A 20,116-nucleotide genomic window follows, 5' to 3' on the forward strand; every position below is an offset into this window, starting at 1 on the left:
CTCTGAAGGCAGCACATGCCCTGTAGGAACAGCACTGACCCCTCACTGGTTGACTGTGATCGCTACCTGTTGGTCATGTAGATTTTTGAAGCAATAGAACAGCTAGGTTTTGTTGTTGTTTAGCTGCTAAGTCGTGTTCGAATATTTGCAACCCCATGGACTGTAGCCCGCCAGACTCCTCTATGCATGGTATTTCTCAGGCAGGAATACTGAAATGAGTTGTCATTTCCTTCACCAAAAACAGCTGTTAGCTTCTGCTACAAAACTTGTGACAGTTCAGTAATGTTTGAAGATGAAATCATGGCCCCTTCACCCCAGGTCCTCTCTTTTTTAGCAGAATAACTCCCATTTCTTCACATGAGACCCTTTGCAGTCCCTTTGCCATTCCAACCTACTCACCCATGAGCTTATTTTATTTTGCCTTTTCTTAATAAACCAGAAATATAAGCTGGTACCACCCAGATATTTGAAAAATCTTCTTCTCAACTGCCATTGTCTTTGAATTTACTATTTGATTGATTATACACAATTTTCTACATAATTAGCTGTTAGAATCTCTGCAGAATTTCATACCATTCTGCCATGTTCCATTAACTCTCTCCCCAAAATAAATATATTTGCTTATAAAATGGATGTTAGGAAGTGATTGTTTATGTTACATGATTTTTTTTTACTGTATAAAATATTATTTATTAAGTAAGCATTTTTAGTACATTTAAAGAATTATTGACATGTACACACTGCTATATTTAAAATAAAATGCTTTTCCGTGAAAAAAGAAAGAATTATTCAGGTCAAAATTTCTAGCAATTCATCAAACATATAGAGCCAACTATACTATTTGAGTCTTTTTTTTTGACACACAGTTCCTCAAAAGGTATCTCTGAACTAGATTAGCGTTGTTACCCCCTGCAGCTGGAGGAACTGAGGCATCGTGAGACTGTTTTCATTTTGTTTCGTTGTTAATTCTTGCTCAGACTGATGGAAACTAAAAGCCCTCAGCCAGTGATGGCACTGCTTGGCCTGTGCAAACATGAGCACCCTGTGTAAGAAAATAAATGCTACCTAGTATGGAACTGATTTTAGAAAGAGAGAAAAATGTGGCACACTTTACAGTAAACAAAATAAAGACTGTTTGGCCTTCATGTCAGCTCACTTTTGTTCTCTGTTATATGCTGGAATCTCACTGTTGGGCTGACCTTGGGAATCTAAGCCAGGAGACTACCTTAGAGGCAGAATGCTTATGGTACGCTGAGAGCCTTTTGGTACCTAAGAAGCACGGCACATGGGTTCAGGTGGCCATGCGCCTTCCACAAAGTACCTCAAAGCCAGCAGTGTCATGGCAAGGCTTCAGTGTTCTCATCCCCAGGGTCAGCCTGCACTCAGCCTGCTACATCAAGGCGTGAGAAAGCTTTAGCCAATAGAGCCTTTGGGATCTCAGGTCTCTCCTAAGGCTCCTTTCATGAAGATCTCAGTTCATTACAGAAATCATCAGCTTTGTGTTACAAGACTGATTGTAAAATAAAGCAGTGAACTCATTTGGAGCTTTCTGTCGTCTGTCTCCATCCCATTGCACAGTCTCCTTGCCACAACAACCGAAAGCTGATTTATTAGATTCTGATAACATATGTTCACATTATTTGTTACAAGAGCCTGTCCCACCCTTCACTAAAACTTGGCTCTCACTTTGCTAAATTCCTTTGTTGCAAATGGACAAACTCACTATACCAAAGCCCTGTGTTGAGCTTTGTTTATGTTTGTACCTGGCAACAGAGATGATGTTCTTTCTCATTATTCATGGAAAAAGAGCCTCATTAGTGGCAGGACACATACTGTTGCTGAGATGCCTCGTTAGGGGTTTGGAGTTCAGCAGTGGTCAATATGCTGCAGATGACCTAACCCCAGCTGAATCCTGGAGGGTGTTTTGGCTCAGACTTGGCTCAGGCCTGTGTCATTTACAGTAGAAATATAATGAAGTGGCTGCTGAAGTTACTGTTCTCGAGGAGTAAGCTGCAGCCACACCAGACTATTAAAAACATGCCTCATCTTCTTCTCCCCGGACCAGAAAATGGGCTCTTTCCGGCTCATCCCTGCAGCTTTTCCTGGAGACCCAAAGGACCTCGACCCAGTTCTTATCCAATTTTCTTGCTCTGTGTGAGGAAGTGGAAGCTTCAGAGGGCTTGGAGTACAGACAGCAATTGGGGCGCCCTGCTCTTCACCCTGATTCTGATGTCATCATTGTAATCTGTGAGATGCTGGAGACAGCACTTTGAACCCCAGCCTCCCCATCCCTCACCATCGAGCCACACCCAGAGCAGCAGGATTAGATGTTATCTTTGCAAATCGGAATGCTCTGGTTGGGTAGCTGTTTCTTGGATGTTTTATGGGTACAGCAATCCTTCTTTATTACATTTGCTAGGTGGCTGAATTTTTTTAAGTAGTATGAGGGGAAGTGACACAATGGGATTGGTGCTGCTTCTCTGACCTTTGCAAAAAGGATTTAGAAATATGGCAAAGCACAGGGGAAAAAAACACAGCATGTTCTGAGGAAAGGAGGAAGGCGGCATATATTCCCTTTGCCTCATTCTTATTCTTCTTCACTTCTATTTTCTTTTTCTTTGCTTTGACTTTTTAAAATGACATTTACAAAGTTCTTTTATAGGGAAGCCCTTTGGTAAGCCTGGATTCCAAGTTGGGATTACGAGTTAACTGGTCACCCCTCCTTGTAAACTGCAATCTAATTTTTACTTTTCCCTTCAGATAGCTTTTGATCTTATGTTATTCCAGCCATTAGTCTGAAATGCTGTCTTGCCATCCTCAGGAGTTTTCATGGTCTTCTAGTTTCAATCTGTTAACCAACATTATGGGTGAGCAATTTTTACCCAGGTGGTTGGTGTTGCTTTTGGAGGATCCTTCATACAATGACTGAAAAAACAGCAGCAGCTAACATTGAGTTCTTATGATGTATCATGGTCAGACATGATCCTAAGCTTGGCGTGGATGGACTCATTTATTCTCGCCACAGCATATGAGGTAGATACTATTATTAGCCCATTTTACAGCTGTGGCAACTGGTACAGAAAGGAGTTAAGTAACTTATTCAAGTGAAGAGCCTAAGATGTCACAGTAAAGCCATGGAGATATTATATTGTGAGGGCAAAGAGGGAAACTTAGAACAGCCTTTATTTGATATGATGTGAATTCTACAAGGAAAGGAAAGCAAGAATAAATTGAGGTCATCTGACCCCAGGCCCATGCTCTTAACCATCATTCCACTTCCACTGTCTCTGCTGTTGGCAGTATATTCAATTGTTTCTATTAACACTCTTCTTGTTGTTATCATTGGTTCCAATTTATTGAGAACCTACCGTGTGCCAAGTGTATTATACACATTACCTATAACCCTTACAATGTCCTTGCAAGAAGGTAGTTATTCTGTTTTATCAGATACAAAGCTGAGGCTTGTGAATTTAAGTAACTTTCAAAACCACATTCCTTGAAAACTGCAAAACTGCAGAACTGAGATGCAAATTCAGGTCTAGCTGGCTTTAGGAGTCCATGTGTTTTTCATAAACGTAAGCCTCATTGAAGTGACTTTCTTTTTCTCCCTCCTCTTATAAAGAATGAATTAGGCAGGCTGGAGCCATGGTGCAGAATTTCAGTGATGCCAAATTGTCTTTTAAGATTTTTTAAAAATTATTCCTTAAGAACTGGGCATATCTGTATTTGTCTATCTTTCTGAAACCATCTTCAATCACCTTGTTCCTGATTTCATTAGTCACAAAAGGGATTTGATGTATGGTGTTCATTTAATTTGTGATTTATCTTTTTTTTTTTCAGTCATACATTAGCTATAAAGACAATGTTTTTAAGATCATAAAGTCATCAGAACCTTCTATTCGAAGCCATTGAGAAAGTTGTTACAAGCTTTGGATTGCCTTTCAAAGATGTTTATAGGCCATCTAGCTTGAAAGCTTAAGTCTGAAGATTAGGGCGGGAGTGAGGAAAAGAATTGATGCGTTTCTTATTCATTATCATTTGCACATTTGAATTTTAGAAGAATCTCACAGAGCAAGTGAATATGAATATGAGTGCTCCCTTTGTGGACATTTCCTTTGGGAGTACCTAGCTCTGTCTCTAGTTAGTAACTCCTGAGGATACCCAAGGCAGTCCTGGTGGTGGGGCAGAGGACTAGCCCTGGTGCCAGCCTGCTGAGATCAAGCCCAGCTCTGCCTTTCACTGGCTGAGTGAACTTAGTTCAGTTCAGTTCAGTCTCTCAGTTTTGTCTGACTCTTTGTGACTCCATGGACTGCAGCACGCCAGGCTTCCCTGTCCATTACCAACTCCCGGAGCTTGCTCAAACTCATGTCCATTGAGTCAGTGATGCCATCCAACCATCTTGTCCTCAGCTATCCCCTTCTGCTTCTGCCCTCAATCTTTCCCACCATCAGGGTCTTTCCAATGAGTCCACCCTTTGCATCAGGTGGCCAAAGTACTGGAACTTCAGCTTTAGCATCAGTCCTTCCAATGAATGTTCAGGGTTGATCTCCTTTAGGATTGACTGGTTTGATCTCCCTGTAGTCCCAGGGACTCTCAAGAGTCTTCTCCAACTTCACAGTTCAAAAGCATCAATTTTTAGGCACTCAGCTTTCTTTATGGTCCAACTCTTACATCTCATGGATGTGAGAGTGAACTTAAGCAAATCACTTAATCTTCTAAACTTCCATTTCTTTCTCTGGAAATGGAATCAAGACTTAGAAAGCCTAAGCAACTTGCCCAAGATCACACAGCTGGTAATTTGTTGTGAGGATTAAAGCATTTAATCAACGGTGGCTCAGTAGTAAAGAATCCATCTGCCAATACAGGAAATGCTGGTTCGATCCTTGGGTTGGGAAGAACCCCTGGAGAAGGAAATGGCAAGCCACTCCAGTCTTCTTACTTGGGAAATCCCATGAACAGAGGAGACAGGTGGGCTGCATTCCGTAGAGTCACAAGAGAGTCACACATGACTTAATGACTAAACAACGATGTTTAGAAAAGTGTGGGGCACACAATAAGAATTCAGTAACTACTAACCATTATAAAGAGACAAGATGACCACTCCTGAACTTCACCACTGTTCTCAACCCATTTTGTTCAAATGGAAAACTGTATATAAAATGTCAATTAAAATGAGAGCATAAGAGCCCTGTCTTGTGTCCCCCTAAAAACTGTTGTAGCCTCTTGTTAAAATTAATTATACATCTAACAGGACATGTGAACTGACTCATTGGAAAAGACCCTGTTGCTGGGAAAGATTGAAGGCAGGAGGAGAAGGGAACAACAGAAGATGAGATGGCTGGGTGGCATCACTGACTCAATGGACATGAGTCTGAGTGAACTCCAGGAGTTGGTGAGGGACAGGGAAGCCTGGTGTGTTGCAGTCCATGGAGTCACAAAAAGTAGGACATGACTGAGTGAGTGAACAATAAAATAGGACATGTGTGTAGATATTTAATAAGAATGGATACTTATTTTTATCTCTAAAACAATTCTTAAACATTTAGAAAACTGAAAAATAAAAATTGCCCAAGATTTTCACTCTTGAGATAAAGACAGATTGTTTCAGCCTCGGGGCAATTTGTACCAATGGAAATACAAATTCAAGCTCTTCTGGATACTTACTGCATTAGAGCCTCTAGTGATTGCCCTAAATTTGGGGTCAAAAGCTTCCCTGTGAAGGACAGCCGGTCTTTTTATATAGTCATGAATGTTATATAAATGCAACAGCTATATAAGACCATTTTTACTGGTACCATCAAGCCCATCCTAAATCTGCATTGTTATTTACTCTCTGGTAATGTGCAGAAGTTTCCCTGGTGGCTCAGACGGTAAAGCGTCTGCCTATAATGCGGGAGACCTGGGTTCAGTCCCTGGGTCGGGAAGATCTCCTGGAGAAGGAAATGGCAACCCACTCCAGCACTCTTGCCTGGAAAATCCCATGGAGGGAGGATCCTGGTGGGCTACAGTCTATGGGGTCACAAAGAGTCAGACATGACTGAGCAACTTCACTTCACAATGTGCAGAAGGAATACTTTTAAGTACAGGACATGTTTGTAGCATTGGGGGAATACTTTCATTTCAATAGATTGAAAGCAGAAATTCTAAAGAAAACATGAGGGAATCACTCTATGCTGAGACCCTTCAGGGAGTAAACTTTCTGCTGATCATTGCTTTATAGAGTCAGCATGTAGTTATAAGTAAAAATTTTGTAGCGTAAGATAAATATTTCTTCATATAGTTGAATCCTTGTTGCCTGCCACTCCCTTTGCTCTAAATTACCAAGATCAGTAGTGTTTGCTGATTGAATCATTGACTTCCCAGGGGGCACACCTTTTTGAAGTTCTTTTTATTTTATATCAGTCCTTTTTATTTCTTCAGTGAAGCTTTCTCCTTTGGTTGAAAGGGGACAACCTTAGACTGACTTTTTGAAGGTGGGACCAAACAACTTCATACTGTCTAGAATCCCCTGCAAAATCTAAGAACACAATTATGTATATATGTTGTTGTTTTCTTTCCATCATATCATGAACAGGAGTAAACAGAGAAATCTTATTGAAGACAGTCACATTGAAGATAGAATCACATCATGGTACAGTAATAAGACATTATGGTCCACTAACAGGAAGGAGAAATGGGCTGTATTTTCATTAGTTTGTTTTTCACTTTTGTTTGTTCAGTTGGTCTGTTCATGGCTCCAGAAGAATCTGTCAAGGCTACATAAACTTCAGGTATATCAACTTCTTGTCTTACTAAGAAAAGTGATACTTGATACTCTGTAATCTTAGGTGGTTACAGGGAGTAATTCGGTTAATTTTTTCAAATTAATTCAGCAAACCTTTATGCTGAATACTTTTAGGTACTTCCAGATTTGAAGATGAATATGATTTATTCTGTGTTGCCAAGAAGCTTTCAGTCTGTTGGAAAAAGAGGTTAAAAACAAAAAAGCAACCCATAATGAATCAAGGTGGGGTGAATCTGTGCTCAGTGAATCAGTTTGAAACATGCTGCAGGGAGCAGTGAGAAAGAAACTCTTTGAGAGCAAGCCCTGTGTCCTCTTCTTGGACACTGATGTACTACGGTAGATGTTCAGAGTGTCAGTGGTGAATGATCGACTTGTTAGATGGAGCTGCACTGTGAAATAGTGCTCTTACTTGTGAGGTGCTTTGGGACTTACTTATCTACTGGCTGCTACCCTTGAAAACATTGATTTAGAGGTTTCAGTGTGAAATTGACCCTCAGCTGACTAATCTCATACATAGGAAGAGTAATGATATTTTTTAAATTACATCTTGATTGTTATTATAGATGAACAAAGGGAAATTAGGCAAAAAGATCATCACTGGAAAAAATTCTATCCTATCTAAGGTTTTGCCCCATGGGTTTTCTGAGACATCAAAATGACAGCTGTACTCATAATCACATAACTTTGTCCCAAGATTATTTCATTGAATTTCAAGTTTGTTGGTATGAGCCATTCATGACTTTTGAAAACTTAAGAGTCCTCCTCCCTGAGATGACCTTTCTTTTTTTTTTTTCAGTAGCCCCATTCTCATAAAGGGTGCTTGGGAGCCAGAAGAGGTGTGGTTTGCTTTCTTTGTTTCTGGACAAAAATTTCACTTTTGTTTAACCTTGCTTCAGCTTTTACTCGTGCTTTCTTCCTGCCCTACTTTCCCACTATACTGCTTTGTCAAATAGACGTTTAGATTTAGAGCACAATCCAGTGTCATACATTCTGCTGGAATGCTATGTGTGCGTGTGTGCTCAGTTGTGTCTGACTCTTCCAGCCCCGAGGACTGTAGCCAGCCAGGCTCCTCTGTTCATGGAATTGTAAGCAGAGATAAATGAAGTATACATGTTGAGAAATAACACGTTTCTGACTCCCTCTTAACGTACACATCAATACAGATCACTTTTGTCTCCTGGAAGCTAAATTAGAAGTAAATGTTTGCATGTCCAAGGAAGGTGATATAAAGTGATTTAATATGTTACTATGTTAATATAGGATTTTATTCAGCAAACACTGACCACCAACTATGTTTCAAACGTTGTTTTGTATTGTGGGTAGAAAGTGATGAAGAAACACCGCTTTAACCGCTAAAGCACACCATGTGAATAGGAGAGGGAAATGAGAATGGACAGTTGATGTGAAGGGTAAAGACTGACAGAGTTTAACCCAAGATGGAAGGGACACCTCACCCAAGGTGATAAGAGAAGCCACCCCCATGGAGGTGGGGTCTGTGCTGCACCAAACAGTGAAGGTGCTGGAGGCAAAGAAAACACGTCCAAACACAATTGGGGCAGGACTGACACAGCTTGTATGGAGAATGTTGTTTCCCACCGAGCAGAGGGGTGGCGGAGGGCTGCAGCAGAAGATGCACTGGTGAGTTAAGCAGGAGCCAGACCTCAAAGAGCTTTGATTCTAGTTTGGATTTTGTTCTAAAGACTATGGAGAGACCCTGAAGGCAATTTCAGCAGAGGAAGGGCTTCATCTGCCTGCAGAGTGAAGAGAGTGGCACCGTGAATTCACACTCGGCCTCGTTTTGACTTGGAGAGTGGGATGCCGAACCCCTGTGGTAGAGCTTTCAGAATTTCAGAATTCAGAATTCTGTCCTTCAGGGAGACATTTTCTAGGTTCTCCAACCAAGAAATGTAAAAAAGTTATTAATAGAGTTTGGTTTTTCTTCCTTTAACAACAAATGGAAATCCCAGTGCAGAAACTTTTTATTTCATGGATAATCGAAACTTCTTTTTTAAACTATAAGCACTTAATTTCATTTGCTCTCTGGTGATTTCATTCTTAACTCCAGGAAGTCAAAACCTATATAAACCAGAAAAACCCTTATATAACCTGTTTCTTGAGGGGAATGTAACTAAGATGTTACATTAAGAGTCTGCCACAATTCATGTATCCTACCTACTTTCATCAATACCTGCATACGTCTGTTGAGTGATAGCAGTGACACAAGGAGGAACAGAGTGAAATGTGAGGAAGAGGTGGAAGGTCTTTAGAGGGATCTTGCTTCCTGACACTTTAATTACAACTAACGTAGACAAAGTCTGAGAGTAATTAATACCTTGGATTTAATTCTTATCAAAAAGAAAGAACTTTCAGTTCAGTTCAGTCATTCAGTCATGTCCGACTCTTTGCGACCCCATGGACTGCAGCACGCCAGGCTTCCCTGTCCATCACCAACTCCCACAGCCTACTCAAACTCATGTCCATCGAGTCAGTGATGCCATCCAGCCATCTCATCCTCTGTCGTCCCCTTCTCCTCCTGCCTTCAATCTTTCCCAGCATCAGGGTCTTTTCCAATGAGTCAGGTCTTCATATCAGGTGGCCAAAGTATTGGAGTTTCAACTTCAGCATCAGTCCTTCCAATGAATAATCAGGACAGATTTCCTTTAGGATGGACTGGTTGGATCTCCTTGCAGTCCAAGGGACTCTCAAGAGTCTTCTCCAACACCACAGTTCAAAAGCATCAATTCTTTGGTGCTCAGCTTTCTTTACAGTCCAACTCTCACATCCATACATGACTACTGGAAAAACCATAGCTTTGACTAGATGGACCTTTGTAGGCAAAGTAATGTCTCTGCTTTTTAATATACTGTCTAGGTTGGTCATAGATTTTCTTCCAAGGAGTAAGCGTCTTTTAATTTCATGGCTGCAGTCACCATCTGCAGTGATTTTGGAGCCCCCCCCCCCAAAATAAAGTCTCTCACCGTTTCTACTGTTTCCCCATAAATTTGCCATGAAATGATGGGACCAGATGCCATAATCTTAGTTTTCTGAACGTTGAGTTTTAAGCCAAAAACTTTTGGTTCTCCTCTTTCACTTTCATCAAGAGGCTCTTTAGTTCTTCACTTTCTGCCGTAAGGGTGGTGTTATCTGCATATCTGAGGTTATTGATATTTCTCCCGGCAATCTTGATTGTAGCTTGTGCTTCATCCAGCCCAGCGTTTCTCATGATGTACTCTGCATATAAGTTAAATAAGCAGGGTGACAATATACAGCCTTGACGTACTCCTTTTCCAACTTGGCACCAGTCTGTTGTTCCATGTCCAGTTCTCACGGTTGCTTTCTGAACTGCATACAGACTTCTCAAGAGGCAGATCAGGTGGTCTGGTATTCCCATCTCTTTCAGAATTTTCCAGAGTTTGTTGTGATCCACACAGTCAAAGGCATTGGCATAGTTAATAAAGTAGAAGTAGATGTTTTTCTGGAACTCTCTTGCTTTTTCCATGATCCAACAGATGTTGGCAATTTGATCTCTGGTTTCTCTGCCTTTTCTAAATCCAGCTTGAACATCTGGAAGTTCACGGTTCAGGTACTTTTGAAGCCTGACTTGGAGAGTTCTGAGCATTACTTTGCTAGCGTGAGAGTGCAATTGTGCGGTAGTTTGAGCATTCTCTGGCATTGCCCTTCTTAGGGATTTGAATGAAAACTGACCTTTTCTAGTCCTGTGGCCACTGCTGCGTTTTCCAAATTTGCTGGCATATTGAGTGAAGCACATTCACAACATCATCTTTTAGGATTTGAACCAGCTCAACTGGAATTCCATCACCTCCACTAGCTTTGTTTATAGTGATGCTTCCTAAGACCCACTTGACTTTGCATGTCTGGCTCTAGTTGAGTGATCATACCATCACGATTATCTGGGTTGTGAGATCTTTTTTGTATAGCTCTTCTCTGTATTCCTGTCACCTCTTCTTAGTATCTTCTGCTTCTGTTAGGTCCATACCTTTTCTGTCCTTTATTGAACCCATCTTTGCATGAAATGTTCCTTTGGTATCTGTAATTTTCTTGAAGAGATATCTAGTCTTTCTCATTCTATTGTTTTCCTCTATGTCTTTGCACTGATCGCTGAGGAGGGCTTTCTTATCTCTCCTTGCTATTCTTTGGAAACCTGCATTCAGATGGGTATATCTTTCCTTTTCTTCTTTGCCTTTCACTTTTCTTCTCAGATCAGTTCAGTTGAGTTGCTCAGTAGTGTCTGACTCTTTGCGACCCCTTGAGTCGCAGAACGCCAGGCCTCCCTGTCCATCACCAGCTCCCAGAGTTTACTCAGTCATGTCCGTTGCGTCAGTGATGCTATCCAACCATCTCATCCTCTGTCGTCCCCTTCCTCTCCTGCCTTCAATCTTTCCCAGCATCAGGGTCTTTTCAAATGAGTCAGCTCTTCGCATCAGGTGGCCAAAGTATTGGAGTTTCAGCTTTGATATCAGTTCTTCCAATGATACCCAAGACTGATCTTCTTTAGGATGGACTGGTTGGATCTCCTTGCAGTCCAAGGGACTCTCAAGAGTCTTCTCCAACACCACAGTTCAAAAGCATCACTTCTTTAGCATTCAGCTTCCTTTATAGTCCAACTCTCACATCCATACATGACTACTGGAAAAACTATAGCCTTGACTAGACAGACCTTTGTTGGCAAAGTAATGTCTCTGCTTTTTAATATGCTGTCTAGGTCGGTCATAACTTTCCTTCCAAGGAGTAAGCGTGTTTTTATTTCATGACTGCAGTCACCATCTGCAGTGATTTTGAAGCCCTCCAAAATAAAGTCAGCCACTCTTTCCACTGTTTCCCCATCTATTTGCCATGAAGTGATGGGTCCGGATGCCATGATCTTAGTTTTCTGAATGTTGAGCTTTAAGCCAACTTTTTCACTCTCCCATTTCACTTTCATCAAGAGGCTCTTCTATTCACAGCTATTTGTAAGGCCTCCTCAGACAACCATTTTGCCTTTTTGCATTTCTTTTTCTTGGGGATGGTCTTAATCCCTGCCTCTTGTACAATGTCATGAACCTCCATCCATAGTTCTTCAGGCACTCTGTCTATTAGATCTAATCCCTTGAATCTATTTGTCGCTTCCACTGTATAATCATAAGGGATTTGTTTTAAGTCATACCTGAATGGTCTAGTGATTTTCCCTACTTTCTTCAATTTAAGTCTGAATTTGGCAATAAAGTGTTCATGATCTGAGCCACAGTCAATTCCTGGTCTTGTTCTAGCTGGCTTTATAGAACTTCTCCATCTTTGGCTGCAAATAATATAATCAGTCTGATTTTGATGTTGACCATCTGGTGAGGTCCATGTGTAGAGTCTTCTCTTGTGTTGTTGGATGAGGGTGTTGCTATGACCATTGTGTTCTCTTGGCAAAACTCTATTAGCCTTTGCCCTGCTTCATTCTGTACTCCAAGGCCAAATTTGCCTGTTACTCCAGGTATCTCTTGACTTCCAACTTTTGCATGCTAGTCCCCTATAATGAAAAGGACACCTTTTTGGGGCGTTAGTTCTAGAAGGTCTTGTACGTCTTCATAGAACCATTCAACTTCAGCTTCTTCAGTATTACTGGTCAGGGCATAGACTAATGGTTTGCCTTGGAAACAAACAGAGATCATTCTGTTGTTTTTGAGATTGCATCCAAGTACTGCATTTCGGACTCTTCTGTTGACTGTGATGGCTACTCCATTTCTTCTAAGGGTTTCTTGCCCACAGTAGTAGATATTATGGTCATCTGAGTTAAATTCACCCATTCCAGTTCATTTTAGTTCGCTGATTCCTAAAATGTCAGTGTTCACTCTTGCCGTCTCCTGTTTGACCACTTTTAATTTGCCTTGATTCATGGACCTGACATTCCAGGTTCCTATGCAATATTGCTGTTTACAGCATCAGACCTTGCTTCCATCACCAGTCACATCCTTAACTGGGTGTTGTTTTTGCTTTGGCTCCATCCCTTCATTCTTTCTGGAGTTATTTCTCCACTGATCTCCAGTAGCATATTGGGCACCTACTGACCTGGGGAGTTCATCTTTCCATGCCCTATCTTTTTGCCTTTTCATATTGTTCATGGGCTTCTCAAGATAAGAATATGGAAATGGTTTGCCATTTCCTTCTCCAATGCACCACATTTTGTAAGAACTCTCCACCATGACCCATCCATCTTGGGTGGCCCTACACAGCATGGCTCATAATTTCATTGAGTTAGACAAGGCTGTGGTCCATGTGATCAGATTGGTTAGTTTTCTGTGATTGTGGTTTTCAGTCTGTCTGTACTCTGATGAAGAAGGATAAGGGGCTTATGGAAGCTTCCTGAATGGAGAGACTGACTGAGAGGGAGACTGGGTCTTGTTCTGATGGGCGGGGCCATTCTTTAATCCAGTTTTCTATTGATGGGTGGGCCTGTGTTCCCTCCCTGTTATTCACCTGGGGCTAAACAATGGTGGAGATGATGAAGATAATGGTGACCTCCTTCAAAAGGTCCCATGCTTGCACTGCTGCACTCAATGCCCCCAACCTGCAGCTGGCCACCACCGACCCACACCTCTGCTGGAGACTCTGGACACTCATGGGCAAGTCTGGTCAGTCTCTTGTGGGGTCACTGCTCCTTTCTCCTGGGTCCTGGTGCACACAAGGTTCTGTTTGTGCCCTCTAAGAATCTATTTCCCCATTCCTGTGTAGGTTCTGACAGCTATATGATGGGGTTGATGGCAACCTCCTCCAAGAGGGCTTATGCCGTACCCAAGTCTGCTTCACCCTGAGCCCCTGCTCCTGCACTGTGAGCCCCTGCTCCCGCAGCACTCCACTGCTGACCCATACCTCCACAGGAGACACTCAAACACAGTTCTGTCCCAGTTTCTGTGGGGTCTTTGGGTCCTGGTGCACACAAGGTTTGTTTGAGCCCTCTGAATGTCTCTGGCAGGTATGTTTGATTCTAAACATGATTTTGCCCCTCCTACCATCTTGCTTGGGCTTCTCCTTTGCCCTTGGTCATGGGGTATCTCCTTAAAGTCTCTCCAGTGCCTCGCAGTTTTACCTGTCGTAACTATTAATAAATAGTTGCACACAGGTTATTGCAGACCACTACAAATACAGGATGATCTCTAGAATACCATTTCTGGACTCTCTCCTTGATATTGCTGTGGTCAGTATGTTTTTAAATCAGACCTTGCTGACAGCATAGCACAGTTAACAAGCATGAAGCTCATATTTGTTCTAGGTGTGTCGTGTTGTCATATTTCTTCACTGTTCTATGCCTCACTTTTTCCATCTGTTAAACAGGGCTAGCAATAGGTCCTGTCTCATAGGACCTACTGATCTGAGGATTAATGTGTGTACGTGATTAACACCAGTGTCTGGGACTTAATAAGCCCTCGATAAATGTTAACTAGCGGTAATTTTGATGATGATGATGATAATGATCATATAGGAAGGAAGGTATACTTATGACGTTATGGAGCAAAGCTATGGGTGATAGGTTGAGTTACAACTATGACTGATAGGCTGGAATGATATGCTGAAACCATTACTATTTAATAGTTTAGATTTTATCTTAAGATTTAAAATTTAATGGAGTCATATGTGGATTTCATATTCCATATGAGTCATAGATTCCAAAATTCTCCTGGCTGAAGAAACAGAGAGAAGACCTGGCTTTGGGTGAAATTGGTTTGGATAGAATGTGGAGTGAAGGTTTGTTGACCACATAGTCTTAGGAACAAAGTGCTTCAGCTGCTCAACTTCAGGGCCATCCTTGCTGGTACTCAGAGATGGGGCAGTGGCCATGGGCTCCTCAGGCTGCATGTTTCCCTGGCTCTGTACTGGTCAGGTTTCAGGGATCCAAAGGATTATTTACAGTGGTAAATCTCATATTTTGAAATCACTTATGGCTCTGTAATAAAAATAAGTGAGAAGTTCTGAATACTGTATCTTCAGTTAAAGGGCTAGAAGTATTTATTCTGGAAAAGATTAGGTTTAGAGGAGATAATTTAACCATCTTAATAGTTGAAAGGTCAACTTGAGAAATAATCAGATTCTGTTTATTAAACTAAGAAGGAGTTTTTAGATAAGGATGCATAGAGGGAATGGAGGGGCCAAAGTGATGAAAGGCAAAGTAGAGAAGACAGCTTCAGGATCATAGGTTTGGCTTTTTTTTTCACCTTTTTAAAATTGAGATATAAATTATGTGCTGTAACATGCACAAGTCTTAAACATATAGCTGAATGACTTTTCAGTTGTGTATGAGTGAGTGAGTAAAGTTGCTCAGTCGTGTCCGACTCTGTGACCCCATGGACTGTAACCTGCCTGGCTCCTCACTCCATGGGATTCTCCAGCAAGAATACTGGAGTGGGTAGGCATTTTCTTCTTCAGGGGATCTTCCTGACTCAGGGATCAAACCTGGGTCTCCCACTCTGCAGGCAGACTCTTTACCATCTGAGCCACCAGTTATGTATACACACCTCTGTGATCACCACCCAGGATCATAGAATTTTCCCCTCCAATCCAGCTGTAACCATTTTTCTGACTTCTCTCACCATATATTAGTTTTGCAAACTTCACACAACCTCTTTGGAGTACTCTCCACCAATCATTTATCTGTCTTCTGACTAAATTCCATTTCCAGTTGTATATCCAAGAAAAATGAGGGTTTTTTTTTAATAAGAAAAAACATACGCAAGAATGATAACAACAGCTTTCTATATAATAGTGAAAAACTGGAAAACAATCCAAATAGCCATGAGCAAGAGAATAAACATATTGTGCTATGTTCACACAATGAAATGCTACTCAGCAATAAAAAGGATTGAGATACTGGTATACGCTACAACATGGATGAACCTCAGAAATATCATTTGGAATGAAAGAAGCCTGACATGAAAGTGCATACACTATGATTCTAATTCTGTGGAGTTCAAGACTGTAGCTTTTAATTAAAGTCTTTCATGTCTATTTGATTTTACGTGCCTAAGATGCTTAGAGAAAGTTCTTCCCTTTTCATAAAAGGATCTATATGAAGCACAAGATGGCAAAGAAGTGGAAGGAAAAGTAACACCAGCAGTTCAGCTTTGCTTAAGTGAGAAACATCAGCATTCCTTCTTTCTGTAATGAGTAATGGAAATATGTGATGTCTCATTATTTCCTTTCATTTCCTCCTTGGATTCTAATCCTTAAAGAGACTGGCAATAGTGGTAGACAGAAAAGCACTGCATAGTTAGAGTCTCTTCATACAAATTGGACTTAGAATAATTTCAAGTCTCTTCCTCAAAATAAAATTTCTGAATAAAGTATAAGAAGTATAGGAAAGCATCTTATTTGGTGTTATTTCCTGCTTTAAACTTCTGATACGGCCGTTTTCATCACTACTGTTAGTCACTCTGTTCCCCGTACCATTAGTGGTCACTGGGGGACAGGTATGGGTGAGAAGGGTACAAATAAAGAGCCAGCATAAGAGAATTCCTTTGGGAAAGTTGTATGTTTTGATAGTAGTGGTGGTTACATGAATCTAGCCTTGGGATGAAATTGCATAGAACCACAAACTTAGAGGAATGCGTGTAAAAAATGGTGAAAACTGAACAAGATCTGTAATTGATTTAATAGTACTATACCAGTGTCAGTCTCTGGGTTTTTTATATCATTATACAGTTTTGTGAGTTGTTACCATTTGAGGGAAGCTTCGCAGAACTCTGTGTACTATATTCACAACTCCTTGTGACACTATAATTATTTCAAAATAATAATTTTAAAAATTATAATAGGCAGCAACCAGCAAGTCTCAGTCTTTTATTTTCCCTACCAAATGAAAAAGGCAGTGCTTATGGGGCAAGCAGCCCATAGTAATTAGCTTTCTCCTAAAGGTAGTGTATATGGTTTTTCTTAAAAACTGTGCCAAAACATGCAGTTCCTGCCTCTGATTTAGATGTTAGGCAGTTATTAGATTAAAATATGGTTAACAATTGCATACTGCAAAAGAATACACTAACTTTTTTAAAGGCATGTAAATACATTTTCTAGATCTGCAGGGCTGACAGCACTTTCTGTAAGTTCTGCCTTTGTCTGTTTATGCTGTCTGTGTCTGGCTCTACCAATGTATTTGCCCATGATCTCGCTTCAGGCAGTTAGTAAAAAGAATCCTTCTATTTAGCATCATCATTATCCTTTAAAAATTCACTTATTACATGCACATCACAGGAAGCTTTGGAAATTCAGATAAACAGTAGAAAATTGTCTATAATCCCAGCACCCAGAAATAAAAGTTAATATTTCATACGTATGATTCCAGCCTTTTTATCTCTCTGTATATAAATGCCTTTCTTAAAATATGTGAAATCATAATTTTTATAAACTTGTTTTACTTATTGATGTGTACGCAATAATGCGAAACTTTCCCAGCTCATTAAATACTTATCTACCATACAACTTAATGACTGCCCAGAATTGCACCTTGTGGATGGTGTAGCACCTTAGCCTTTCTCCTATGATTGGACATTTAGGCTGTTTGCAGTTTTCTGCCATTAGAAACAATGTTGTGATCAACATCCTTAAGGTTAAATCTTCATGCACAATCATGATGACTTCCCTTAAGATAAAGCCTTAGATGTAGAATTGCTGGGTAGGCAAAATGTTAAAGCATTTGATTTATGTTGTTAGAAATAAGTGTCATTTACAAAGATATGTTGTAAAAGAAAGCCTTATTTGAACAAGATGCTTTACCTGAAGGGATATTTAGGATCAATTTCTTTATAATGATTCATCCCTCCTTAGAGACAGATTGCCATTACCAAATAGATGTCTTGCTTTGACAGAATTAAAAGAAAAATATTGAAACTATATAAGTAAGTTATGCAAGAATTGTTTGCTAGTTTTTCATTTTTGTTTAACAATGAAAGCAAAATAGTATACTAAAGAGATAACAAATGAAATAAACTTGCCACTAGTGGAAAATTGTGGTATTTATATTTTTCCTTCCCCCATTTTATACTGACTGAAATATATTTTTTAAAATTAAGTATTATGATCATGCACATATACTACCAACATCTTCACATACAATGAAGGAATAAGGGTAAACATTTTTTAAACGGGGAAAATATACCATAGTAGTTGTAATGTTGCAGAGTTGTGAATGTCTTGTCTATAGGAGTGAAAGGGTTAAAGATTGCCTTTGATTAGGCATCTCTAATATTCTGCTGGAACACCTCAGTCATATATATGTTTTTGCATTTCCAACTAGGTGAATGTATTCCTTTGCTTCAAAACAACCTGATCCTTCTCCCTGAGAAGCTAAATCCTTAGCAGCAGGTTTTCTTTCATTTTTCAAGGGAGGCTTCCTCTTGGGCTGCCACCTTCAAATAATTTTGACCATTATTTTCAGTTTCATCTCCTTTCCAGGACTAATCCTTTGTTCCCATTTCATAGAAAGGTTCTAGACTGACACAGAAGAAGCACAGATCCCTCTATGAAGGGTGAAAACAGAGCTTGCAGTTGTGTCCAACTCTTTGTGACCCTATGAAATGTAGCCCGCCAGGCTCCTCTGACCATGGGATTCTCCAGGCAAGAATACTGGAGTGGGTTGCCATGCCCTCCTCTAGGGGATCTTCCCAACTGACCCAGGGATTGAACCCGCTTCTCTTATGTCTTGTGCATAGGAGGGTTCTTCATGAGGGAAGCTATGGGGCTTCCCTCATAGCTCAGTTGGTAAAGAATCTACCTGCAATGCCGGAGACTCCAGTTCGATTCCTGGGTCTGGAAGATCCCCTGGAGAAGGGATAGGCTATCCACTCCAGTATTCTTGGGCTTCCCTTGTGACTCAGCTGGTAAAGAATCCACCTGCAATGCGGGAGACCTGGGTTCAATCCCTGGGTTGGGAAGATTCCCTGGAGAAGGGAAAGGCTACCCACTCTAGTATTCTGGCCTGGAGAATTCCATGGACTATACAGTCCATGGGGTCACAAAGAGTCAGGCACAACTGAGCGAATTTCAGTTCAGTCCTTACCACTAGTGCCACCTGGGAAGCCTGAAAACCAGGCTTAGATAATGTTTAAACGAAAGGTCTGAACTTAAAAAAAGAGAAAAAGGTTTAAACTTTTAAGTAGAATGTGTATTATCTGCAATTTTTTTTATTATCTTCTAATAACAGTCAATAAGTTGACCCTAGCAAACAAGACAATTGATTCCTGGACTGATTTCCCATACTGTTGTTCAGTTGCCAAGTCTTGTCTGATTTTTGCAACCCCAGGGACTGTAGCACACCAGGATCCTCTGTCCTTCACCACTGGGAAGTGGTTAAATATTTAGATATTGGAAAAACAACAAGACAAATCCATGAGTGTCTGACCTTTTTTTTTTTCTTAGTCACAAGCACATTTTTATACTGTGCTTACGATGCTGAAGTTTTGTTTGAATATAACTTATGAGATCAGAATTGCAGAGACATCTGACCCTTTCAATTCTGTATTGGTATTTTCTCTGATTATTTGTATTTTATCAATGTCATTGAAATTTACTTCAAAGAGAAATTCCTCATGCTGAAGTTGGTGGTAAATATTGGTTACTGAATGAGAGATTGTTTTTCTTTTATGAAATTATTTTCTCCTGCTGCTGTCTTATGTCTAGTTATGGACTTTGCTTTTCATTCCTACTATAATGTCATTCTTCTAAGGTTGAAAACAGCCCTACAAGAAACTTGAAGATCTTATTGATAAAGAAAAAAAAAAAAAGAAACTTGAAGAGAATTCCAAGTGTTAAGAGTTCTTCTAACCTAGAGTGAATTTTGTAGCACCTTAGAATGGCATATTTTTACCTGGTCTGAATTAAGAAAGTATTTCTGTGTCATAGTAGTATAAATTACTATGAGTGTTAAAGAAATACAGTTCTGGTACGAAATAAGATCATAATTTAAATACAAATCTGCCCCCCATCAAGGGACTACCGCCTCTGAATTTATCTACTCTTAGCTGCACTCTGCGCTCTATTCCCTATAAATGGAATCTGGTACTCATCCTTACCCCTCCATCTGAAATTATCTATACAAACCAAAAGGACCTGTTTTTCTGGGCAACAGATTAGTCTTCTTAATTTGAAAGGGGCTTTGTCATGGGTTTTTAATGAACAAAATTGTATAGTTTTATAAAGATTTCATATGTACATATAAATGTATATAGCTTTATAAAGATTTTTCTTCTCACGGTTAACAAAAAAACTGAATATAAATTTCTTGAAGCTTAATGCAAAGGAAATCTGGTTTAAATTTAAACCAGGTTTAAATTTTTAAATAATAGGTTTTTAAAATAAATTGAT

The 20,116-nt window shown here is 40.2% G+C and overlaps 1 protein-coding gene across 7 annotated transcripts in view; it reads left to right on the forward strand.

The window, feature by feature from the left end:
• ST7 (suppression of tumorigenicity 7) overlaps window positions 1–20,116 on the forward strand; it is a 272,724-nt gene that overhangs the window by 204,853 nt on the left and 47,755 nt on the right. The gene's annotated exons all lie outside the window — the stretch shown is intronic.

This window comes from Capra hircus, chromosome 4 (assembly GCF_001704415.2).
Source record: "Capra hircus breed San Clemente chromosome 4, ASM170441v1, whole genome shotgun sequence".
NCBI lineage: Eukaryota > Metazoa > Chordata > Mammalia > Artiodactyla > Bovidae > Capra > Capra hircus.